This window comes from Electrona antarctica (genome assembly GCF_951216825.1).
Source record: "Electrona antarctica genome assembly, chromosome: 1".
NCBI classification, from domain to species: Eukaryota; Metazoa; Chordata; class Actinopteri; order Myctophiformes; family Myctophidae; genus Electrona; species Electrona antarctica.
The window spans coordinates 27,424,950-27,450,006 of NC_136806.1; the positions used below are offsets into that span (position 1 = coordinate 27,424,950).

Genomic DNA, 25,057 nt, shown 5'->3' on the forward strand with positions numbered 1-25,057 from the left:
TTATGCTACCACACTGCGTCATGGTAGCAAGCAAAATTGCCTTAAATTATGCCAGAAAAATATGTACAGTATATTATCTTTTTGTGGCTTTCAGAACAAGCTCATTTAAACCAACATAGAAATACTCACTCAGTGCCAATCATTTTTCCAAATGCCCTCAATGTCAATCACGTGTTCACATCATTTTGTGTCTTTAGTATTTACACTAGATGGCACTCTTAGTGTTGTGAGCTTGTAGATTTGCCATTTTCAAATAGCCGAAGTAGCCTACATATGTGCTCATGTCATACATATGTTCTAACCCTAACCCTTGTCACTACTTTTGGGCTTGTTTTTGCAGAACTGGCCGTCTGTTTCTCTTGCAAAATCTGGCAACGATGAATACCAGCCAAAGAGTCAATGGTTTACAGGCTGTAGGCCTACACAGAGACACCCGCATGCGTCATGGTGCTGCTGGTGAATCCTTTTATCAATGTTTTCATTCAATGCAACGTCGGAATTGCGAGCTTGTAGATCGGCAATTTTCAGCGAAGATATTTAGAGTGAAAACAGACACTCAGGAACAGGAAGATGGGGCTTTGCTTAGAGTGACAGCAAGTCTTTGGACCACAAGGAAAATCACATTCACACCCAGCCTGAATTTACATTTGCGTTCACCTCATTATTCAGTCTGACAGAGTCTCCCATCGCTGCCACCAACGCCTAACTAATCACAAGCCGGCCACGGAATTTGATAAGTCACTGAATTTGGTGTACGGAACTCCGACATTAATTTCCTTTTTCAGCAGACTGTGAGTTTTTGGATATCCGGACACTAAGGCCTGCATTTCCATTTCCTTTTCACTTCTCCTTTTCACTTCATTATTCCATTGGAGCCGCATGCCATTCAAATGTGGTTCCCGAAATCCATATTATTATCATTTTATATTCCATTCCGATTGGCCACGATTGGCTTCCAAAGTTTGTGAAAGGTGCCAAATGCTACAAAACCTCTGTGCCGTTTAAGTCATGTCCCGATAGTGACGGAATCGTATATCATCTTGTACCCCGTCAGTAGGAGATACCCACGAAACGTCAAATAGTGTCGTGTGGTCAGATCCGTCCCCAGCCGTCACCCGTTTGACGGCACAGGGTGTGATCAGGTTGCTAAGCTTAACTCTACACTACAGATATATTTGAACCATTAAAGGTTCGGCCCTAGTTCACACCGCTAGAGTTCTGGCTGCTACGTGGCCCTCACACCTACGTCGCGCCGCCAATCCGACCGATATGTCTGAATCATAGTGACATATCAAGCCTATATGGGTTTGTTTATGGTTATGTCAGAGTGACATGGCCATGATCCGCCAGCCAATCTCCCAGTAACCAATTTTAAGTAAAAAAAAATCCATTTATCTCAAGAAAATGGTCCTCACAATGGCCCGGTTTCCCAAAGGACACATGGTGTAAGAGGTATGGTGTAGCACATGCTCAGATGCCCTCTAGGCCGCACACAGAAGCCTGTGAACATAGACATTCCGTGCATACTGTAGATGTGCCACGCAATGGTAGGCCTCAGGCCTGAGGCCTGGTATGGTAGGCCTCAGGTCTACCATTCTGAAATGTAATTTAATAACATTTGTACTGCTGGACAGCTGACAGTAGGCTGAGGCTCTCTTTACTCTTAAAAAAAAATGTTCACAGGCTTCTGTGTGCGGCCTAGAGGGCATCTGAGCATGTGCTACACCATACCTCTTACACCATGTGTCCTTTGGGAAACCGGGCCAATGTCTTTTTCTCAAATAATAATAAATAATTGTGTCACGTGTGCCCCCGCATACACTTATAACTGTATAACAGTAGATCCCTCTGGGAGAAAAGTATCCCTCTCCGAGACTAATCTAGATGCATGAATGAGGAAAAAGCAGTGCAGTGGAGTTTGTCTGAAAGGCATCTCTGTTCCACTCCGCTTGGCTCCGCCAGTCCTGCTGGTCACAGATTTAGCCGGTGCTGCTGTGACTCAGCCCTACATTATTAATGCCATCATCTCCCGTTGTGTCCTTCACCACACCATGGAAATGATAGCAACTTCCAGACAGTGCCGTCATGACTTTAACCCCCGAGCCTGCTACTGTTGGGCTGCATTCTTTAAATGCATCCCAGTTCGTTTTCTCCAATGATTCTGCATTGAATTGGATTTTGTAAATGGACTTGAGTTACAACTGTACTCGGACAGTTGTAACAAGCCGATTTACAAGCTCAAAACGCGTTGGGTTGAGATGCGTTTTGAGCTTGTGAATTGGTTATTTTTTGCCGAATGCATGTCCCCCCCAGAATAGGCATGTAGGGGCTCAAGTGGTTAATTACATTTTTGTTATTCAAAAACTGTGCTCCTCTGAGCACAGATCTCCTGCAGGCACTGGTTGCCTATACCCAGGTTTGTGTCAGGTTTGTGTCAGGGATACAGCCGTCAGGCAGCTGTGGGGGGAAATAGAGGTTGTACGTTTTTTGGCACTCCCTGTGGGCAGCTGTGAACGCGGTTTTGGAGGTGCATTGTAGAGTCCCCTATACACATGTGATTTAAATTTAGGTATGATTGAATGCTGCGCTCCAGGTTGGGGTTGGGGTCAGGATTAGACATACAGGTTATGTTTAGGAGTTGGGGGTTAGAGTTATGCCTGAGTATATATACTCAGTTGTGTGTTGCACACTGATCTACAAGCTCATATGCGTATGCGCCCCACAGCGTGACATGTTGTGAGCTTGTCAATCTGGGAACCCACGCACGCACACACAGTACTCGTTCATATTTTGGGCCCACCGCTTTCACGTATGGCCTAAATGCATCCCAGAATGCACAGTCTGTTCCAACCCAGAAGAAGGGGTGAAATCGCCTCATGTGCTGGGTGAGCCGGTGACGTCTCTATTATTGCGACCATAGGTCACATTTACTATGAAAACCTGCATCTCCCGTCTGTCCGCCCGTCCGTTAGTTAGTCACCCACGCCTCCATATATGGTCATGCCTCGTGACATCACACCTCCATTATGGTCACGCCTCGTGACATCACGCCTCCATATATGGTCACGCCTCGTGACATCATGCCTCCATATGGTCACACCTCGGACATCACGCCTTGTGACACGTCACACCACCATATATGGCCATCTATGAAGATCACAACACTGACCTCATCGACATCTAACCATGGATAACCATACATGGAGAAGACTGGATCATCACCTAGATCTGCATATATGGAGCCGGCCAGCAACTCTACATCTGACCTCAAACCTGAAACCCTTAAAGATCTCCATATGGAGCTGACCTGTTCTGACATTTCATATGTTAATCCTTCCCCACCCGTCCTTCCTGTTCTGACATTCCATGTCAGAACCATGTTGATCTGACCTCATCAAACCCTGTACACTCAAGACACGCTCCATATGGCCAGTACAGAATTCATTCCATAATGTTGATCTGACCCCCCATCATCCCATGCCAAAGCGCCAGTGCTCGCCCTGCCGTTTGCCGTCAGCCAGGCGGATGCGTGAACGCGGCCTCAGGGCGTCTTACTGGTATAACTCTATGCCGACACCACCTCCTTTTTGTGTAGAAAGTAGAAACAGGAAGTTGGTTTAGCCCCTCCCCTTTCTTAGTCCACTTCCTCTCGGGTGCTTCTGTGTTTATTCCAACTAACAACAACACTACATGTTTATCGGCAGTGGTGTTGACAGCTGGTTAGCAGAACCTGTCTCGAGAGTGTGTTGATAGGCTATAGGTATAGGGTTAAAAATGACCCAAAAAAGGCATTCATGAAATCGTCACCCTATAAAATGCTATCTTCACAATAGTAATCAAACTTGTACAGTATGCGTGCGTGCGTGCGTGCGTGCGTGCGTGCGTGCGTGCGTGCGTGCGTGCGTGCCCTCCCCTGACCACAGAGCTGGCTGAGTGCACGTTCAAGTAAAGTAGTTCTGCAAGCCAAGAAGCCACTTAACCCTGTAAGCAACAGTACAAACACACTGACCATCACAGGCTGCTAGAGTGGCCAGAACTGACTGGACCCACGTAAAAAGTGTCACTTTATAAAATACCTTTTGGAGTCAGGTGACACAGCCAAAGCACAATGCCATCAGTCAGCCTCTTTGGCTGGAGTCTCTCTGGAGAGAAGGAAACAAACAGAACGTGCATTGAATAAATAAAAATGAATAAAAAAAGCTGAAGCGGAATTGCAAATGAAGTCCAAATAGCATCTTTTGGGTCTGTAACTCTGAGGAGTGGGTCCTTGAAATTAAAAAGTTTCAGAATCACTATAGGAGTGTAACTATATGTTGCATTTAAGATGAGGGGATCATATCTTGGAACATCTCTCTGATATGTAGTACTAGTACCTCAAATGTGTACGGAATTGTGTCCGTGTCAATACAACAATACAACACAATTGGCCTGTGTCCACTGCCTAGAAGTGTTGTTTTTGGCAGCACATTTTGGTTTTAGTCATAGTCTCTTGAATAGTTTTCATTTAGTTTTAGTTACCTGTGTGTTATGTTGTCACCTGGAATGTTTTAGTGTTAGTCTAGTTTTAGTTGACTAAATATCATAAGATTTTTGTTGACTAAATCTACAGTTGATTTAGTCGACTAAAATGACTCACAACGCACTGCGACGCGTTGTGAGCTTGTAGATCGGCTATTTTTACCAGATCGGTTTACTTTCCACCACTGCTCTGGGTGACAGCCGTGCTTGGTTTGGAGCGGACCGGGAGAGCAGATATGAAGCACAGACCACAGACCATAATAATAAATTGCATTTGTATAGCGCTTTTCCAAGTGCTCAAAGCGCTTTACAATGGTTCATTCATTCATACATTGGGAGGTGAAGCGGCGAACAGTCGACGCCAGCGTCCTCACTTCCCACATTCACACACCAATGGTGGCAAGCTCACACCGACCGACTCATTGGAGGCAGTGTAGGGTTCAGCGTCTTGCCCAAGGACACTTTGACATGTAGACAGGAGGAGCCGGGATTTGAACCTCCGACCCACGGATCATTGGACGACCTGCTCTACCTCCTGAGCCACAGCCGCCCCCATGAAGAGACATGGATTAATCGCCACGTCAAAGCGGGAGATTTGACGCACAGATTGATGTGTTTATCCTGTTCAAATAACCTTGTGGGAGGTGGAGTGACACTGTCCTCCATCTTCATAGTGTCTTGTTCCGCAGGTGTTAATGACACATCGTCGCATGTCAGGTGACAATCTCATATGTCCAAAACAGTTCCGTTTTATTATTATTAAAAGACAGTGTGAAAATAGCTAACATACAAGTTCACAACGCGTTGATCGGCTATTTTCACTATTTTTGTGCGACACTCTTGTATGATGAAGTAAGGCATTGATTTACGAAGAAAAACACAGAGAGTTGAAATAAGGAGATACAAGGTTGCTGCCGACAGCGAAGGAGAGGAAAGAGAATGGTGATGGAGGTCAGACAAATGCAGATGAACGTCACTTTCTTTTTTTTATCACTTTATTTTTATTTTTATTAATGCAGCAATGAATAAACATACATGTACATTTTGCTGTATCCGACATGTAAATATCCCCCCCTCCCCCCCAATCAAGGTCAGGACAAGATAAGACAAATAAAACAAACAAAGACAAACAGTACAAGACAGTAAAAGTGATTAGTAAACTAGTATTGAAAGTACTAATGAACATAGTAAGAGGGGGAAAAAAAGAAAAAAGTAAAACAGCATTTTCCATCAGGGTATGGTATCTAGGTTACATACATTGTATCCATCATTCAGTTAAATAGTAAATTGCTCTATATCCAACTGTCTACTTACTGAGGGCCTCTAACCAGAAGTCACCCAATGTCAGATTTGGTGTGTGGTAACAGATTGTACAAGGGAATATGAATTTAAGTGAAAGGTATACTTTCCACAAACTCTATGAAAGGGGTCCACGTCATAATGTATCTATCTTTAGAACCACTACGGTTGTACCTTAGTTTCTCTAGAGGAATCATGGAGAGAACCTCTTTGACCCACTGTTTAAACGAGGGAGGTTTCCCCGACTTCCATTGTCGAAGTATCAATCTACGAGCCAAAAGCGTTGTGAATGCGTTTGCCTGAAGACCTGTGAGCCGTTCCTCGATCGGAGACACCGCAAAAAAAACAATCACAGTGCAGGGATCCACCGTTCCACCACATACATAAGACACCGCCTCGAAAATGTTCTCCCAAAACCTGACTAATGATTGGCATGACCAAAACATATGACCCAGCGTGGCAGGCTTGTGCTGGCATCTCGGACAGCCAGCATCAAAACCAGGGTAAATCTTGGCTAGTTTTTCATTGGAGTAGTGGAGTCTATGTACAATCTTGAATTGGATGAGGCCGTGTCTTAAAACCTGGGAGGCCCAAGACCACCTGGCGCAGAACTGTGACACAGGAGCTGGAACAGATTAACCTGTCCTGGGGAGAGGCGCAACATGCTGCCAGGGATCGGATGCAATGGAGAGCGCTCATTGAAGCCTTATGTCCCATAGGGGACGAAGAGGAGTAAGTAAGTAAGTAAGTGTCTTATACACAAGGAGGTGGTGTGAATTCTTCTTAGACAGTTAAGCCAAGACTCGTCCGATAGTGTGTTGCCCAGATCTGTTTCCCAATGGAAGGAGTGTGTTTGCCTCCTTGATGCCAAAATATTTTCTGAGTTTAACAACTTGGTTCAGATGTTGCAGGTCAGAGCCCAAGGACAAGGGGCAGCTCAGGGCAGAAATCAAGGGAAACTTGGAGTCAAACTCCATTGAGACCCTAGTTGGACCCCCACCCGTCTCGTGCATGGACAACCAATATGATGAATGTCACTTTCCACGAAGATTCGTCACCCTGCAGACCTTGTCCAGGTCAGCTTGGCCTTCGTCGCCATTATTCCGTTTGGAAGGACGAATGAAAGTGTGTGTGTGTGTGTGTGTGTGTGTGTGTGTGTGTGTGTGTGTGTGTGTGTGTGTGTGTGTGTGTGTGCCACATCAGACCAGTTGTCCAACTACCTCCAAATATCGCTCAAAGGCTTGACTTTAATTGTCAAATTGAATGCAAATTAAAAAGGGTGGAATGCAGCCTATACCCGATAAGCCTTTAGGCTACCTTTCCTCATTTCAATTTGCATATTTGTAGAATTTGAATAAATAATCCATGAGGTGGGTGCTGGTGGGGGTTGTCGGGTGTATGGGGGTATGTGAGTTTGGGGCTATGGGGTTGGTAAATGGTAAATGGTGCATTTCTAAAACGGTTAGTCCCAATACTTGATTCTGATTGGCTGGTTACCGTCACGTGACCGGTGTAAATTTCACCGATAACCCACACCTTCAATCACTTTATATCATTCGCACCTGATTCCGCATCTCTGTAGCTGTACTGGGGAAGGGGAGCGCTTGATTACCTTACAAACCCATGCCGTGCGGGCGTCTAACCACCGCCCGGCTCATATGACTGTGAATGTGTGGCTCCAGGAAGACCCGTAAAGACATCAAGCGCTATTCTCCCGTCACATAGCCTACTTGCCGAGCAAAACAAGGAGAAGTGATGTGGCTCGCTCTGGTGGCACAAAGCGTAGCTACTTTTGTGAATTTAATAGTTGTATTAGGTTAATATTGCTATACGTTTGTAACCGTTTTAGAAAAGCAATAAGCCACTCGAGGCCCCAGCTTACCGGGTATTTTACAATGGCTGGAGGGTAGAAGACCCTCCGCTCCGCGTCGGGTCTGCCTACGCCCCCAGCCATTGTAAAATACCCGGTAACCTGAGACCTCTTGTGGCTTATTGCTTAATTATATAGCGCCTTTCTCCCAGGCACTTTACATAGATTGTGCATTACATTCACCCATTCACAGACACATTCATAATTGCGAACGCAGTGAGCATTTACTATGAGACCCAGCAGATCATGTCTGTCTGTCTGTCTGTCTGTGTGTCACGCTGTAACACCACCCGCCCACCACCAGAGGGCGCAGCTGTATCACACACAAAAACACACACACATGCACGCACACACACACACACACACACACACACACACACACACACACACACACACACACACACACACACACACACACACACACGCACGCACGCACACACACACAAAAAACTTAACTTAAAAAAAAACTTAACTTAAAAAAAAACTTAACTTTAAAAGGAAAAACTTAAAAAGGAAAAACTTAAAAAGAAAAAACTTAAAAAAAAACTTAACTTAAAAAAACTTAAAAAGAAAAAACGTAACTTAAAAAAAAACTTAAAAAGGAAAAACTTAAAAAGGAAAAACTTAAAAAAACAACTTAACTTAAAAAAAAACTTAACTTAAAAAAAAAGAAAAAGAAAAAACTTTAAAAAAAAGAAACACGCACGCACGCACACATACACACACACACTAAAAAAAATACTTTTAATTTAATTTAAAAAAACCTTAAAAAGTACGTAATTTATTCTAATTGTTGTTATTGCAATTTACGAGCTGCGTTCGCTTCCCGCGTTTGCGCGTCTTACTTGTATATACACCGATGACAGAGTCTTGCTCAAGGACACTTCGATAATAACTCTGGGGGAGCCCGGGTTCGAACCGCCCGAAATGTCAACCTTTCAGTTTGTTACCACCCCGAACTGGCAAGCTTGCAGTTACCATCCGTCCACTCTACCCCTGAGCCACCACCGCCCGGGGGGTGAGGCCCTGTGGGGTGGGGCGACTTTTGTGTAAGCAAAAAGCCTCGTTGTAAAGAATAGATTGAGTCCAAGCAGAGGTTGAAGAAGTACTCAGATTTTATCAATATCAAGTATCAATATCACAATGTAGGAATACTTTGTTAGCCTACAAGCAAAACACTTTACAAAAGTACTGGCATAAAAATATATATATGTACTTTATATATAAAGTACCAAAGTGAAAGTACTCAAAATCTTTATAAAATAGTCGATCTACAAGCTCACCAGACATCGCATCGCAACATTTTGTGAGCTTGTAGAACTAGAAACGGGTCTTAAATGGTTAATTGCGACCGAATTATATGGTTGCCAATCCATCATGCCTCGTGACATCACGTGACATCATGGAGATCGTTAACAACTCCATAAATGGTCACGCCTCATGACATCACGCCACCATATATGGCCATCTCCATATATGAAGATCACAACACTGACCTCATCTAACCCTGGATAACCATACATGGAGAAGACTGGATCATCACCTATATCTGTGTGTGTGTGTGTGTGTGTGTGTGTGTGTGTGTGTGTGTGTGTGTGTGTGTGTGTGTGTGTGTGTGTGGGGTGTGAGAAGCTAATCTCTGGCGCCGCTGGACAGATCAGCATGAAACTTCGCTTTGTGCGTGCGTGCTGTGGTGATGTAAGGAGCAGATGAACTCCAGTGTGAATGATGAGCTGATGCAGCACATTCATCAATGCCAAGTTCTATCCAGCACAACATGCACACACGCACGCACTCACGCACAAGAAACACACACAGGCATGCACACACAACTTCGATCCAGCATTGCCACACACACACACACACACACACACACACACACACACACACACACACACACACACACACACACACACACACACACACACACACACACACACACACACACACACACACACACACACATTGTTGGAGAAGTGATTGGACCCGCAGTGCTGCACACACAGCGTATAAAAGTGCACGCTGTGTCTTCACTTCAACATATGGGAACTTCCTCCAGGTTGGAGGCCCTTGTTTCAGTTCAGCACACAGTGCAAATAAGGAGAACAGCTAATTATTTGGCAGCAGACAAGAGGAGGGACCGTGCTAAATGACTCTGTCACCTCCTCTGCAAACATTTTGTGGAAAATTTCCACACAAATTACAGCCCAGAGAGGCTCTGATGTGCGTCTGCGCCGCATCAATCACCACATAGTCTGCAACTGTCACTATCACCCCACTGGCACTATCCATTTACACATATAGTCTGCTATGGTTGGTAGGGGGAGAGACAGAGGGAGAGAGAGAGAGAGAGAGAGAGAGAGAGAGAGAGAGAGAGAGAGAGAGAGAGAGAGATAGTGGGCAACACGTTATGAGAGTAAAAGTGAGAAATCACTTATAGTAGCACTTAATAAATGGCTGCCATCTGGCGTTGTGGGGAGGCCATCTGGCTGTGGTGGTGGGGAGGCCATTTGCAAGCAGGGATGAAGGAAGGCAGCCTGAGCTGCCAGGTGAATAGGCAGGCAACACGCATCTTAATTTCATCCTTATTATTCCATTTGACACAGAAGACTCCAATGCAGTATGTATAGGTACAATAAATACAATCTTGCGTTTTGCCAATTATTTGGGGGCCCACTTTTGTAATATCCTCACCGCCCACCAGTGGGCGCTGGCCCACAGGTTGCTGTAGGCTGCTCTGTGGACTCGGACCAGACATGGACTGGACCATGTCAAGTGTGCCTGACAGGCATGGATGGAGCCTGGCTGTGCGCCTGCCTGTTTCCCTGCAGATGGGCTGCAGAATGCTAATATGGACACTACTGGAGGTTTGTTTGCAAGGAATATAAGGAATTAAGCTCTGCTGGATTTGAAGTCCATGGATTCTTTCAAGTGTGCAACAGTTAACTTCCAATTAATGGCCCAGCAGATTCCCCCTCCTGCTGGCTGCAGAAGCATTTACACTCAGTGAATGAGGTTTTGGACGCACTTGGTAAACATTTTCATAAATACTTTATGTTTTAGATTTTTTTTCAATTATCATGATATATGTTTAATAAATTATGGTCCCATTCATTTTAAAATAATATGTTACAAAACCATTGCCACTGCAGATAGGACGGTGCTTGAACCAGTCGAGGACTTCAAGTACCTTGGGGCCTGGACTGCCTATCAACTGAACAGGATCTGAAGGTTCGGAGAGCACTTGCCTGGAAAGCCTTGCACGGGATGAGGAGAATGTGGAAATCAGATATGGGAGAAGACCTTAAGAGGCGGCTGTTCATAGCTACTGTGTAGTCAGTACTGCTGTATGGGGCCGAGACATGGACCCTCACAGTACAACAGGAAAAAGCCCTGGATGGAGTCTACACAAGAATGCTACGAATGGTATTAGCGCCCCCTCACTTCACACAGGTGTGACTTTTTAGAAATCAATCAATGAGAGCTAAAAAAGTGAGGGGCGCTATTGCACTAATATATTAAAGTCTAACTCATGTTGATTATAGGTGATGTAATGGTGATGTAAAACAAACGGTGCCAACACAAACATTAAATGCCATTAACAATAAGGAGACAATATAACGTAATGAGGAACAATATCACATACATTTTCCAAATTTCCATTCATTGTCAATGGCGTTTTTAAAACAAACACCCCCAGGTGTACCCCAGGTATCCATGCAGAGATTGTTTTATTGCACCTGAGTGCTGCTGTGACATTTCGGGCTCTCGCCCTTCCTCAGACACAGGAAGGGCGAGAGCCCGAAATGTCACAGCAGCACTCAGGTGCAATGAAACAACCTCTGCATGGATACCTGGGCATGGATTACAGTGAGAGAAGGAATGGCATCCTGTAGAACAGCTGGCAGAGAGAGAGAGAGAGAGAGAGAGAGAGAGAGAGACAGGAATGAATGAATGGATGTCAGATGGGTGGATGAGTTGTGAATGGACTCCAGCCCCCATAGTGAATGCACACAATGGGGAAGTTTATCAGCTATTCCCTTGCCTGCAGAAGGGAGTGAATGATTGGAGTGGAGCTTCAGAATCTGGCTGCTTCATGGGTTTCTGGGCATTCAGCCGTTATGAGAGGAAAGGATTACGCTGTGTGCCGATGGCCTCGTTTGATTCACTCTCTCAATGGATGCCATTCCACAGTTCTCAAATCTCAGTTTATTTATCATCACTATGCTACCAAACGCCCCAAAACAACTGGGAGGACAAGAGTTTGTCTGCATATACTCTCTCTAATATGGTTATCTAAAGGAGGTAATTCTGACTGCGGCATTCATTTTCTCTGGAGCGTTGTAATGATGCTTAAATGTATGCCCTCTCGTATGCTGGTGTCGCGTGCCGAAAACAGTCAATCTACAAACTCACAACGATGTACAAACTCACAACATTGTGGTTGAGTTTGTTGTTTGTCGTGGTGAAGGTATAAATCGGGCTTTAAAAAGATTTTGTCTCATTGTGAATATTTGGTGTGAAGTGAACTATAGGCTTTATTGCTGCTTAACAAAAACAGACATGTGACAGAGAAAAATGGCATAGTTGCTGTTGTGTCGGGTGGGAACCGCCCGATATTAAAATTCAGAAATAGCAAAAAATAGCAGATCCAAACGTTTTGAGCTTGTAAATCTGCTATTTCTGCTACTTTTGTGTGACACTGTAGTATGACAATGTAGGATCTGTATACACAGGAAGGCTAGTTTTGACATTACATTGATCCCATTCCCAACTGGAATTCTGGAGATTGAAGTATTTGCTCAGTAACACGGCCAATGTGTTATGCTTAAAACCTTACATTGTACATGATACCTTGTTGACTCGGGTCCCCCAAGGGTCTATGCTTGGTCCCCTGCCTTTTCACCCCTTTTTGCCAAATATCTTCGCCGGAAATAGCCGATCTACAACCTCACAGGCAATTTTCGGACAAACATTTTTCTCTAGAATAAGGACGCTATAGGGTTAATATTTTTATCCCTGTATTGTCATAACAACTAACTAAGTAACTTAGTAATGATATACAATCATGGGTTGGATAAGGCTTGTCAAAAGCATAAAATGTGTGATATGCATAGGACATTTCAACAGTTGGAATAAAAAGCAGGTCTTACAGCAGTTCCAAGACGAACACATTTTCATCGTCACCACGATAATAGCTGGTGGTGACTTCAGAATGGCAGTACAATATACAGCTAGGAGCAATCTAATCCATTAAAACCGGGAAAGCCACTGTAACCATTATTTTATACTTTGGCTATTCTAAAAACAGCAGGTATACAAGCTCATATCGCGTCACTTCGGTCCCTTGCCAAATTCATATACGTTTGGCTGGTCCGTCACATGAAAAAGGTTTGAGCACAACACTTTTTTTTAGAAGGATTTAGAAGTATTTTGAAGACATTAGTAGAATCGGTCTTAAGAAGAGACAAAAATGTGCACTGTAATTGGAAGCTGTCCGTGGCCATGCACCTTTAAGGAAAGTGAGAGGGTCACAGAGGAGCGAGGTAAGGAGATGGAGGACTTTCACTGAAGTGGAGCTGATTAAAAAGTGTCATGGACTGCAGCAGCAGCTACTCACTTTTCACTGATTGTCAAAAACAATGATATCTTCCAAAAGCGTCTTTTCAGAAAATGGTGGAAAATAAGGACCACGTGTTCTAATGGATCCAATGTCATTATTTTGTCACAAGCTCTTGTTCACAGACAGTCGTAACCGCTTTCACTTTTGCTTCATAGTAGCATAAATAGCCTATCTACAAGCTCACAACGGGTTGCATCGCCTGACAGGTTGTCGCGTGTTGAGTCCCGTTCATGACGACCTTTACTGCATGTCTCTCCCCCTTTCTCTCTCCCTCTTTCCTGTCCGTCTTCACTGTAACTATCAATAAAGGCACAAAAGCCAAAACATTTACTCATAGAGTCGCCCATTTGGTCCCATTTGCACAGTCCATTTGCACCGAGTTACAGACTTGTAAGGGTCCATTTGAAACCCAGAGGATCCCTGGACCAGGAAGAAATTATATCTGTACATCTCTAATTACAGGGCAAGACAAAGGCGCTACTACGCTACTACAGAAGGAGGCTGGGGTGGTGAAGGGAGTTTGGTCACTGACAAGCTGCAGGAGAGGCAGAGATGAGCTCTGCTGAGTGTGTGTAGCATTACATAATGAGTGGCGTTCTGCTTAAAAAGATGACACTAAATGATTGAACCATTATTAGGACTGAGGATGTATTGTGTTGGATTGGGGCTTTTGAGAGGGCGAATGAGCGAGGGGACCAGCTTGACTCCTGTGCAATTACCGCCCATGCTCAATCTCTGCTCTGCCCCATGTGTGATATTAGCCTGGCTAATAAGCCAGACTCAAATACCACACTGTCGTGTGGTATTTGAGTCTGGAGATGCTGTGTATGGATCTTGTTTCCCGGGGGGCGGGTTCAAACATTTTCTCTTTGACGCAATTGGTCAGAGCTACTGTCAGTCAAAGGTCTCAAGCATTGAATGTCACTGTACAAAAGCCCGCCCATATTGCTTACCGTGTCCCGATTGGCCACACCAGTTCTCTGGTGTAGGACATGGGCATACAATTGAGCCTCTCCAGACCGTAATCCGCCGGCAGGCAATTTTTTTTTGCCAACGGCTGTTTCGGTCTGGCTTATTAGCCAGGCTAGTGTGATATGACTTCAAATCAATATCATGATTATTTAAAACTTTTGCCTTGATTACATTTGATGAACAATTATAAAATTAGGTATGTACCTGCTGGACTTCCTCACCTGCCTGACCTATCGAAACCTCTTATCTCCATATTTTAACTTTGTTTTTTTGTAAATAAATGCCCATACTACAGCGTCAGCTGCGTCACACAAAAGCATCAAAAGTTGCAGTCCCACAAGCCGAAGCGTGGCGCGAAGCGACGTGTTTCAAGCTTGTAGATCTGCTACTTTTGCCATTTTTGAGACAAAGGACAAACACAAACATTGAACACAAATGTGAGGATGCAAATTGTGATTGTCCGACGTGATTGGGTGGGAGATGTGCCATTAAGAGCGCCCCTCACTTCACACGGGTGTGATTTGTTTAATTTCATGCCTGCCTCCCTGAACTATCGCAATGCTTGATTTCATGAGATTGGAGACCTATACAAGAGTAAGTGCTGACTGCTGAGGCTACATCAGTGCCTCTCATTACCATATTTTTTGGGCTGGTACCAAAACGTCAATGTTTGTCTCTGACAGAGTCCGATACAGGCTGACAGTACACCCACACTGACAATACACACACACTCTGCACTGCCTTTCGGAACTCGCCAACGAGTTCCTGACTTCCTGCAGCATCGCAGGCGTGCATTAATGAGTAATGACATTAAACCACACCCTCTCGTGTAATATTTCTTAAGTACACCATTGGTTGGCCACTTGGCCTAATGGGGACTATCCTAATAACCAACGTTAGAATTCACATGGCTGTAGCCTACATTAGTATTTCATTGACATTTGCCCCTATAAAAAGATATGTGCGAACTGGAAAAAAGTGTGTGTGAGTGAAGACCACAACCTGCCGTAAGCTTTTAAACCCAAAGTTAAAATAGAAATTGTTCATGGCTGTGTTCCTTGCTATAAATCATCCCGTTCGGACCATAAACATAAAATACGATTATTTGAAGGACACAACTCATCTACCAAATGGGACTTTATGACTGTCCTCGAGGGCTTTGTTGGCAAACTGCATGACACTAGCCTGGCCATTTGCACTGGTGGAAGATGTTTTATTTAAGTACAAATAGCAACACCATAATGTAGAAACAAGCGTCCGAAACAGTTCGAGAAATGACATAGTTACCGTGTGGGGGTCCCCAGGGGGTCCCCGGAACATCCAGACCTCCAGGATGGGGGCCGGGAAGGGCCGGTTCCAACGAGCCGCCCCGTGTCCGAAAAACGTTTGAGAAATGACAGTTACCTGTAGGGGTCCCCAGGGGGTCCCTCTACTGTACTGTACTGTACTGTCACACCCGAAATCATCATATATGCAGTTAGTTAATATGTGTGTGTGTTATGGCCCCTACACACTGTAGGAGTTTTAAAGCTGTCGGCGAGTCATCAGATCGTCATGTATTTCACACTACAGGAGTCTTTTTTTGAAATCGGCTGTCATATCTTTGTGGCTTTCACACTGAACGATTGGTCGCCGACTAGGGATAACACACTGCAAGAGTTCACCAAGATGCGATCCAGACCCGATATAGGCTATACACATAATTTGTTTTTTATTTTATTATTATTATTATTATTATTATTCCAATTCATTTTGACATCTCACGCATGTGCAGGATGCCGTGATACAAGTGCGAGACCGACACAGGACACCTCTCTCTCTCTCTCTGAGTGCACGCCACACACACAGGATAGCCAGGCTACACAGGGTGAAATGTTTGTGATAGCGTGCAGCCTACGTGGGCTGCAGCGAGACAGCACGTTAAATCTTGATTTTCATGAAATAACTCTCCGTCTCTCTGCACACACACACACACACACACACACACACACACACACACACACACACACACACACACACACACACACACACACACACACACACACACACACACACACACACACACACACACACACACACACACACACACACACACACACACACACACACACACACACAGAGAGAGAGAGAGAGAGAGCGCACAAGGTCCAAAAGTTTGCTCCGATGCGGTTTTATCAACATTATTCAAGTGAAATGAGTTGGTTTGATAGACTATTTAACAGCAACATTGGGCTAATAGCTACCATTGTACGACAAAGGACAGGTATTTGCCCAAGGAATAAAGGTTATATATATTATTATCATCTGATCATCTATCGATGCACGATATGCGCAAGAGTGACACTTGTGGTGAAAACCAACCAAACGCTATTTTCGTGCTCGGACGGATCCAGCCATGCATGGACGGACCCAGGGACACACATAGCTCCGCAATGGAGTGGCACCACTCAAAAATAGCCGATCTACAAGTTCACAATGCACTGTGACACAGCTTGTAAATCTGCTATATTCCAAAATTTCAAAAGAATTTCAGAATTTTGCTCAGAATTGTATTGAAAGGATAGCCCCTTGAGATGCAGCATCTCATTTTAGAGGGGGTCCCGTACACAGGGAAAAACATTACATACAGTACAGTGCAGTTACAAAAATAGTGCACAATAGACAATACAGACATGTACAGATACAGTTAGCTTGCTCATCCTCTCCCACCCACTCCCCCATCCCCCAAGGAAAAAGACAAAGAAACGTTATTGCATGGGGCTCCCTGGCACAAAATAATAATAATAATAATAATAAAACTTTATTTGTATAGCACCTTTCATGACATGAAATGCAGCTCAAAGTGCTTTACAGAGCAATGGAGAAAAAAAAGAAAAGAAAATCAAGGCATAAAGCATTAAAATAATAGCAGTAATGCAATACAGTGAGGACATGGATAATAGTATAAATGGGACCCATGCAGTGCCCACTGGCACTCAGCATCAAGGGTTGGAATGAGGGTTTAAAGTCACTGCAACATGCTAGATATGTCCAGGGGGTGTACTTGTACATAATGTCCAGTGTTGTACATCAAACCGCCTCACGCTATAGCAACACGAGATAGATTCTTGCCCTATGGGCCACATGGCTCGGCAAGGCTATACATACTGACATGAAAGAACCACTCAAACAACTCGTTCTATAGCAATGCAACAGATGAAGAAAAGACTGGCCACCCCCGCTGATATCTCTGCCAGGCGTGGGTTGTGGGATTTTCAACATAACCAAGCATGTTGGAAACGGCTCCCCTAAAGCCCTTCTTGATGTCCATGCTACCGACAACCTCGTATTGTTCACATCCTCTTATTCTTTATTCTTTATTGTAAGTGGTAACTGGTGGGAAGAAGAGCTCGCACAAAAGGACTTTCATCTCCTCTTTACAGATGTTGTAAAATTGTGATGTGGCAATGAACTTGATGTTGAGGATGAATTTAGATTTTTCAATTCTAAATAATTATGCACATTTTGCACAATGATACAAATATTGTTGGAGAGAATCATTACAAGTATTTGTTTGATAATTGCCATATTTATGTGTGCATTATTTACAATATTTACTATAGGATTTTCTTTTTTACATCATGGTTGAAAAGGTGAATGTCAAGCAGTGAAAAAAGCAGCCACATCCAAAAGCCAGGTGCCAAGTGGGCAGGATCGAATACTAAGAACAATGAAGTCCACACACTGGATCCATGCTCCAAATATTATATTACCACCAATGGTGATATTTCGAGCCAAAGGCTCTTCCTCAGAAAAGTGAATTTCATCAACCACACGTATTCTCAGTCAAAGGCGACTTGATATACTTGTTCACTACCGGTATAGCAAACCAAAACATATCGTGACTGTGAGCTTGTAACACAAATCTTTGGTGTGCAAGTACTGTATAAATCTGCCTTTAGGCCTATATACACATGCTGCATCTTGACATATATATTCCCACTGTCTCATCATATCATAATCACAGTCTCCATCATTCTTGCCTGGGTTAAATCCTGTACATGACTAATGCAGTGGTTCTTAAATGTTTTCCTAATGGACGCCCACATTTTATTTGGCCGTGGACCCCCATCTTAAAATATTTCGTGCCATATAAGGTTTTGAATGTTGTTGAAGGTGTTGAATATGCGGCGTGTTGTGAGCTTGTAGATTGACTATTTTCAAATAGCCGATTAAAGTGGGTTACAGTTGTTAAACTGATTTTGATGCTATATTAACTAGGTTAGCTGGGGAGCCCCCTGGAACCCACTCAAGGACCCCTCTGGTTACCACTTTGAGAACCACTTGAGGCCTTGGAGGGCGCAAGTGAAATTGACAACATTTTGGAGGAGTTTTTCATTGATTGTAATTTCTTTTTTAAAACAATGCATTTAAGCAATCTATATACTTTTATATGGATTAGGCTACAATTAACATATTTTACAACATTCATTTTGTATGTTGTTTTTAATTAAATAACAATCAATACAAAAATGTCCAGCAAAATTCGTAAAATGTCACTTACGCCCTTTGCGCTCCAGTGCGAACAGCAGTGTCTAAATCACAGCGGTGTTTGTTGTTTGGCACTGCATCATGATAAACACTAACTCAGACCTTTGACCACATTACTAACAACACAGCTTTTGTCCCTAAAGTTCTGTTTGCTGTGATTCAGTGACAGTTGGTATAGCTTGAAAGAAAGTGTCCCTGCAGCCCGTATGTGATGTCCACATCTGCAGGCATTACCGTCATGTTTCCTGGCCCTGACAGGTCCTGGCACCACTTGTCACAACAAGCGTGTTCCAACACCAAACAAGGGCAGCAACTGTCTTCTCTGTCAGGGTCTCCTTACTGGAAACATACTCTCAACATACTCCCCTGCACACTGTGTTTGCACTATGTATAGTACACTATGACGACTCGCTGTCCGTTGGAAACCTTGAATGTTCAAAAGAACCATGTGTTCCAATGGAGTTATTACTTGCGCAAGCAGAGCGTGCAAGTATTGTGGTCGTGCTGGCTTTTTTATGCGTATGCTCGGCGTATACTAGATGTTGATGGTGACGTAAATAATATATGTTTCAATGTCGGGTTATAACTGGCTGTCGATGGTGACGTCATTAGGATATGTTTCAGTGTCGGGTGAATTAAAGGTAATGTCTGTATGTATACATGTATGTAATCTGAAACCTATCTTTATTACGTCACCATCAAAAGCCAGTTATAACCCGGCATTGATACATATCTTCTTAATTACGTCACCATCAACATGTATATACCTCTGAGCATACGCATAAAAAAGCCAGCCGACCACAGTATAGTACTTTCAATATATTACATATACATACATATACATGTATACATACATTACCTGTTACCCAACCAATATTGAAACATATCGTAATTACGTCACCATTGACAGCCAGTTATAACCCAACTTTAGTATTTAATTTCAATGTTTTACAGAAAGGCTGAGATTTGAAAGTTCGTAGCGGTCGACAGTACTTGCGTGCTCTGCTTGCGCACTAGTAGGCCATTTATGGCCTAATTGTGTGCAACGCGCAAGTAGGCACTCGACAGAGTACAGTTCTAGTTTATTTTTGCGGCTTTCACCTTTATTTTATATTTTTTATAGATATATATATTTCCTGGCTGACAGGAAATGGGGGAGAGAGATGGGGGAGTGACAGTCAGTAAGGGCCGTCGGGATCGGGAGTCGAACCCGCGGCACACTGCCAGGCTCGGGCTATCGGCCAAGGTGCCTGGCCCGCTGAGCCACGCCCCAGGCCCAGTTCTAGTTATTTAAGCAAGCACTTGTTGTTACTTTTCATTGGTTCAATATTTAGACATAACTTGACCACTTTCACTTACTTTTTTAAAATGTTTATATTTTTTATAATTCCATCATATTCTGTAGACTCTGTCTTATCACAACCTGTGAGACAGTGGCTAGAGAGGCGGTCTGGGAAACAAAAGGTTCCATGGTTCCAGGTGTCTTTAAGCAAGACACTTAAACCCTATTATATATAGGGTTTATATTATTATGTTAACATAACTGTAACTGTAACCGTAACTGATGTATTCGATGACTCACCATGCAATGATAAACAAACTCAGATGGCTATGGCTATATCTAAGGCTATTCCCCTTCAGGTGTGTATATGTCCCATACCGTGCCATTATTCTGCATGAATTGTATCACCACTGAGACTCTGCCCTCCATTCTGCATGTAAAACCTACCATTATGTATCATTATGACAAAACCGTGGCTGGCAGAGGGCCGGTCTTTTAACTGGAGTCCTGTCTAACCTGGCTGTGCTGCAAAGAGCCAGAGGCAGGCATCAGCATCAACAGACACTCTAACTAACCTCTCTGCAAAGAGCCGGAGGCAGGCTCAGCATCAATAGACAGACCCTCTAACTAACCTGTCTGTAAAGAGCTGGAGGCATGCAGGCTCAGAATCAGATGGAGCTTCAGGCCTGGGCAGAGAGAGTGACAGGCAGATATGGAGAGGTGGTTAAATGCCGGTCCATCGTGGATGAGGGTCAGTCTACCTAAACACGGTGCGCTCTGGACTGGCCCACCCTGGCCTGCACGCCAATCTGGCTGCTAAAGATCGAGTGAACGAGAGATGCTGCCGTTCCATCGTTCTCCATTGCGCTTTTATTATATACTACCTCGGTTATATCATTTAATGATAACCGAGAAACAAGGTTAGTGTAGGTTAGAGCTGAGGGTAATGCGACTCTGAGCTGGGTGTGACTACACACATCAATGGCTCTCAAACATTTTCACATCAAGGCCTCCCAAATGAATACTGTATGAATTTAAAATATATTCAAACATGTTCACATTTTGTTCATTGTATTGTAGATCTGCGTTTATTTTTTTCCCCAAATAGTGGGGTGATAGAATTGAGGGGTGCACAGGGTTAGGGTTAGCTGGTGTACCATTAAGCGCAGCTTGACACCTCAGTATGATTGCCTACACCTGGCCTACAGGGCACAGCTAGATGGATTTGTCTATAGATTGTGGTTAAAGTGGTGGTTAAACTGATTTTGATGCTATATTTACAAATCTTTGCTGGGTTACCCCCTGGAACACCCTCAAGGCTCCATGAGGGTCCCCAGACCCCACTTTGAGACCCGCTGGACAAACACACCTGTTGTGCGTCTATCTAATCACACGTCTACAAACTGAGATGTATAAGATGCGTCAGAAATGTGAGTCGGATCATCAGGCACATTGATTTTAAATGAGCGCTGCAGCGTGTTCAACGTGTCGCGTTGGGACGATCTGGACTGTTTCTCCCAGTAGAATGTAAGTGGATGGGAAGACACGCCACTGTCGCACATGTGAGGGTGTGGGTGTGGTGATGGCTGTGTGAATTGATGCACAACAGGTGTGCACTTACAATCAGTTCAGATTCTAATTTTGAGTCAGGGAAGGTGTGACTGCTGCTTAAATTAGAAACTGAAATGTCATTTCTGATTGTATTATATGAAATGCCTATAAACTCACCAATATTGCACCTGTACTGAAAGCCTTCAATAACAGCCTGTCAATAAACTCTATGCAGCCATGATGTGTTTGAGTTGGGAAGTGCTCTTTGCAAATCACTTAATGCCCTGCATTAAGTGATTTGCGGCGACAGAGTACAGCATCTTGCAATGGGTCTGGTCCACAAGATTCGATACTCCACCAAGATACCCATGTACCTGTGTAGATACTTCCTTAATGTTAACGAAGTCCACACCCACAACACCAGAGGGAGTGCAACGAATCATGTTCAACCCAGATTCGGCACAAACAAGGGACTAAATTCTTTTCGCTCCTATGCCACCAAAATGTGGAACGCCCTACCAACAGTCATTAAGACATGCGAATCCCTTGACTCCTTCAAAACCGCTCTCAAAGGGCACCTACGGATGGCTGCAATTCGAAACTGGCCCCCGTAAAATCTGAATCCCCCCCCACCGCCCCCCCCCCCCCCTTTTTCCCCTCACTGTATATGTTTATTTTCCCTTTTTACCTCCATTATGATGAATTCCTGTACTGTTCTTTGTCTATATAGAAGTGTCTATTTGTACGTCTCTAAATGTTTTGATGAATTGAACATGGTGGACCCTGTTGTAAACAAGTGTAATGCTTAATTGGGTCGTCCACTCACAGTTAACAGCCTTTGTATTGAGTTTGTGCTTGAAATGTACTGTAATTCTGCAAACTGTTAATACAATTTTCAATCAATCAATCAAACCACCTGATTCGAAATTTCAGTCATTTAAAATCTAACTCAAACTGAGTTTGACAAGTCTTGACAGAGACAAAGAGCATATAACCTAAGCTTCCATGCAAGGTCCAATATGGGTGAGTTAACACGGTTTACAATCAGATGGGACATTTCAGGAATGGACTGTCGATGAAGCTTGTCATGAATGAGGTGATATTAAACATACATAAAATTAAAGAACACACACACACACACACACACACACACACACACACACACACACACACACACACACACACACACACACACACACACACACACACACACACACACACACACACACACACACACACACACACACACACACACACACACACACACACACACACACACACACACACACCACATGTGGCAGTGGTGGCCGAATGGATAGCGGAGCGGTCTTGATACCGGAAGGTCGCCAGTTCGAATCAGCGGTCCGACGCGTTAAAATTACCAACGCTGAAGTGCCCTTGAACAAGGCATTGAACCACTACGATGAAATGTGTTCTATGAGCAGGGCCTGGCTGGAAACAAGTTCTTGAGCTTAGCCCAGATACCCTGGGTAAATATAGTAATCATTTCATTTCATTTCATTTCATTACATTGCACCTAGTTAACAAAGAAAAATCACACCCGTGTGAACCGAGTGGTGCAACTCCGTGTGGGGACCCCCGGAACTTCCAGAACCAAAGGAACGCCCAGGGTGCCAGCCCGGTTCCGGCGAGCCGCCCCGTGTCCGAAACGGTCGAGAAATGACAGAGTTACTGTGTGGGGGAATTAGCATTTAGCAGATACCTCTCTCTCTCTCTCTCTCTCTCTCTCTCTCTCTCCCTCTCTCTCTCTCCCCCTCTCCCCATGCCTCTCTCTCTCTCTCTCTCTCTCTCTCTCTCTCTCTCTGTAATTAGCAGGCAACAGTGCAACACTATCTCTCTCTCTCTCTGTTTCTAGCACAACAGCGCCACTTTTGCCCCTACTGGTACTCTAAACATAGTCACATAGTCACATTGGTTGGGACATAGAGACATTGCTGTTCCTTGGAGTGGTTGCACCACTCAAAAACACCATCAGCTCATGGAAGCCAGCCTCCAAAGATGGTGGGGTGATTTCACATCTCCACTTGAGATGAGAGAAAAGCCTGGGAACTTACCACTACTCTTTATGCCAATTTCCAATTACCTCCCAAGCTGGGATGCACCGTGGAGGATCGGAATGCGTGTGTGTCCACAGTGATGCCGGTATGGTGTTTCATGCTGCCGTCCAATTCCATCAATTAGGACGGGCTGCAGAGCGTGTAGGGGGGCGGGGCGGACTGCATGGGAAGCTATCGTGCAGTAAAGTGTGTCAGTGGACGAACCAGAGGAGCCAATCTGATTAGCTTTTCATCAGAGTCCACTTTACGCTGCCATGAATCAGCAGCAGGGTTATTACAGTAGGTAGCTTTGGTGGGAAGTAAATTACACACAGTAGCGTCGCTGTCGGGTGGAAACATCATGGGCTCCAATTTCGTCGCCGCCTTTACCCGCAACGCGGCCGGCAATTCAGCCGCTGCCCGGAAATTACGAAATATAGGAGCTTTCTCTGTCCCTTAATGGTATTTTCGTCCAGCATCACCCGCTATCTTTTTTGCCGACACCGGTATTTGCGCCTCAATGGAGATGTCCGCGTAGTGCAGGCTGCGTCATCTCTCCTTATTCTCCTATGCATGCATCTCTTTGTAATTTTCATATAATCAGCAGAAGTGAGTGCCTGCCACTTCCTTGTGTTTATATAATTGTATAGTCAAAGAAGTTATTTGTGCCAGGCCCAGGCATTGTGCAGCGTGCACAATTCCATTTGCTCGTTCAGTTCATCACCCCATAGCAGCAAATGGGGTTTAATCTAGACCGAACTTTCCTTTTCGCTTCATACCGCTCCGTAGAGACGGCCTACACGCACAATCTATATACCAAATGAAAGCCGTCGTAGGGGGGGGGGGGGGGGGGGGGGGGGGGGGTGCAGCACTTCAAGGCATCAACGCAACACTCTTCATGGGCTATAGTAAGGCTAAGAAGCAAGAAGCAATATAGCACTAACGGGCAACAGATAAGGGATCTCTTAAAGGCAATGGCACGTGGACTGGTGATTGGTTTAATTATTGTAACGCCCAAACCACACCTATGCATAATATAACAGGTAACGGAGGTGTTTTAGGGATTTAGACAGGTAACCAAAATACCAACTTTAGTGGGGGAACACCCCTTCCCCACTGCTAAATCCCAAAACAGTGTATTTAGAAAGATCAGACGAAAATGGAGCCCAATATCTCAAAACAAAAGCAACTTCTAAGGAAATGGAAATGTTCCAATTGGTCCAATGTCATTGTCATTTAGTCACAAGCCCTTTCTTGTCAATACTTTTCCTTCGTTAAATATTTTTTTATAAAGCAGACTTTCACCTTTACCATTTAAAAAAGCACAAATAACAGATCTACAAGCTCGCAAGAAA

The 25,057-nt window shown here is 44.2% G+C and overlaps 1 protein-coding gene across 1 annotated transcript in view; it reads right to left on the minus strand.

Annotated features, from left to right (window-relative positions):
* Positions 1-25,057, minus strand: part of frmpd3 (FERM and PDZ domain containing 3) — a 103,731-nt gene that overhangs the window by 66,075 nt on the left and 12,599 nt on the right. Inside the window, exon 2 of the mRNA XM_079502277.1 lies at positions 4,077-4,142. The gene's annotated coding sequence lies outside the window, so the exon portion shown is untranslated. The remainder of the gene's footprint in view (positions 1-4,076; positions 4,143-25,057) is intronic.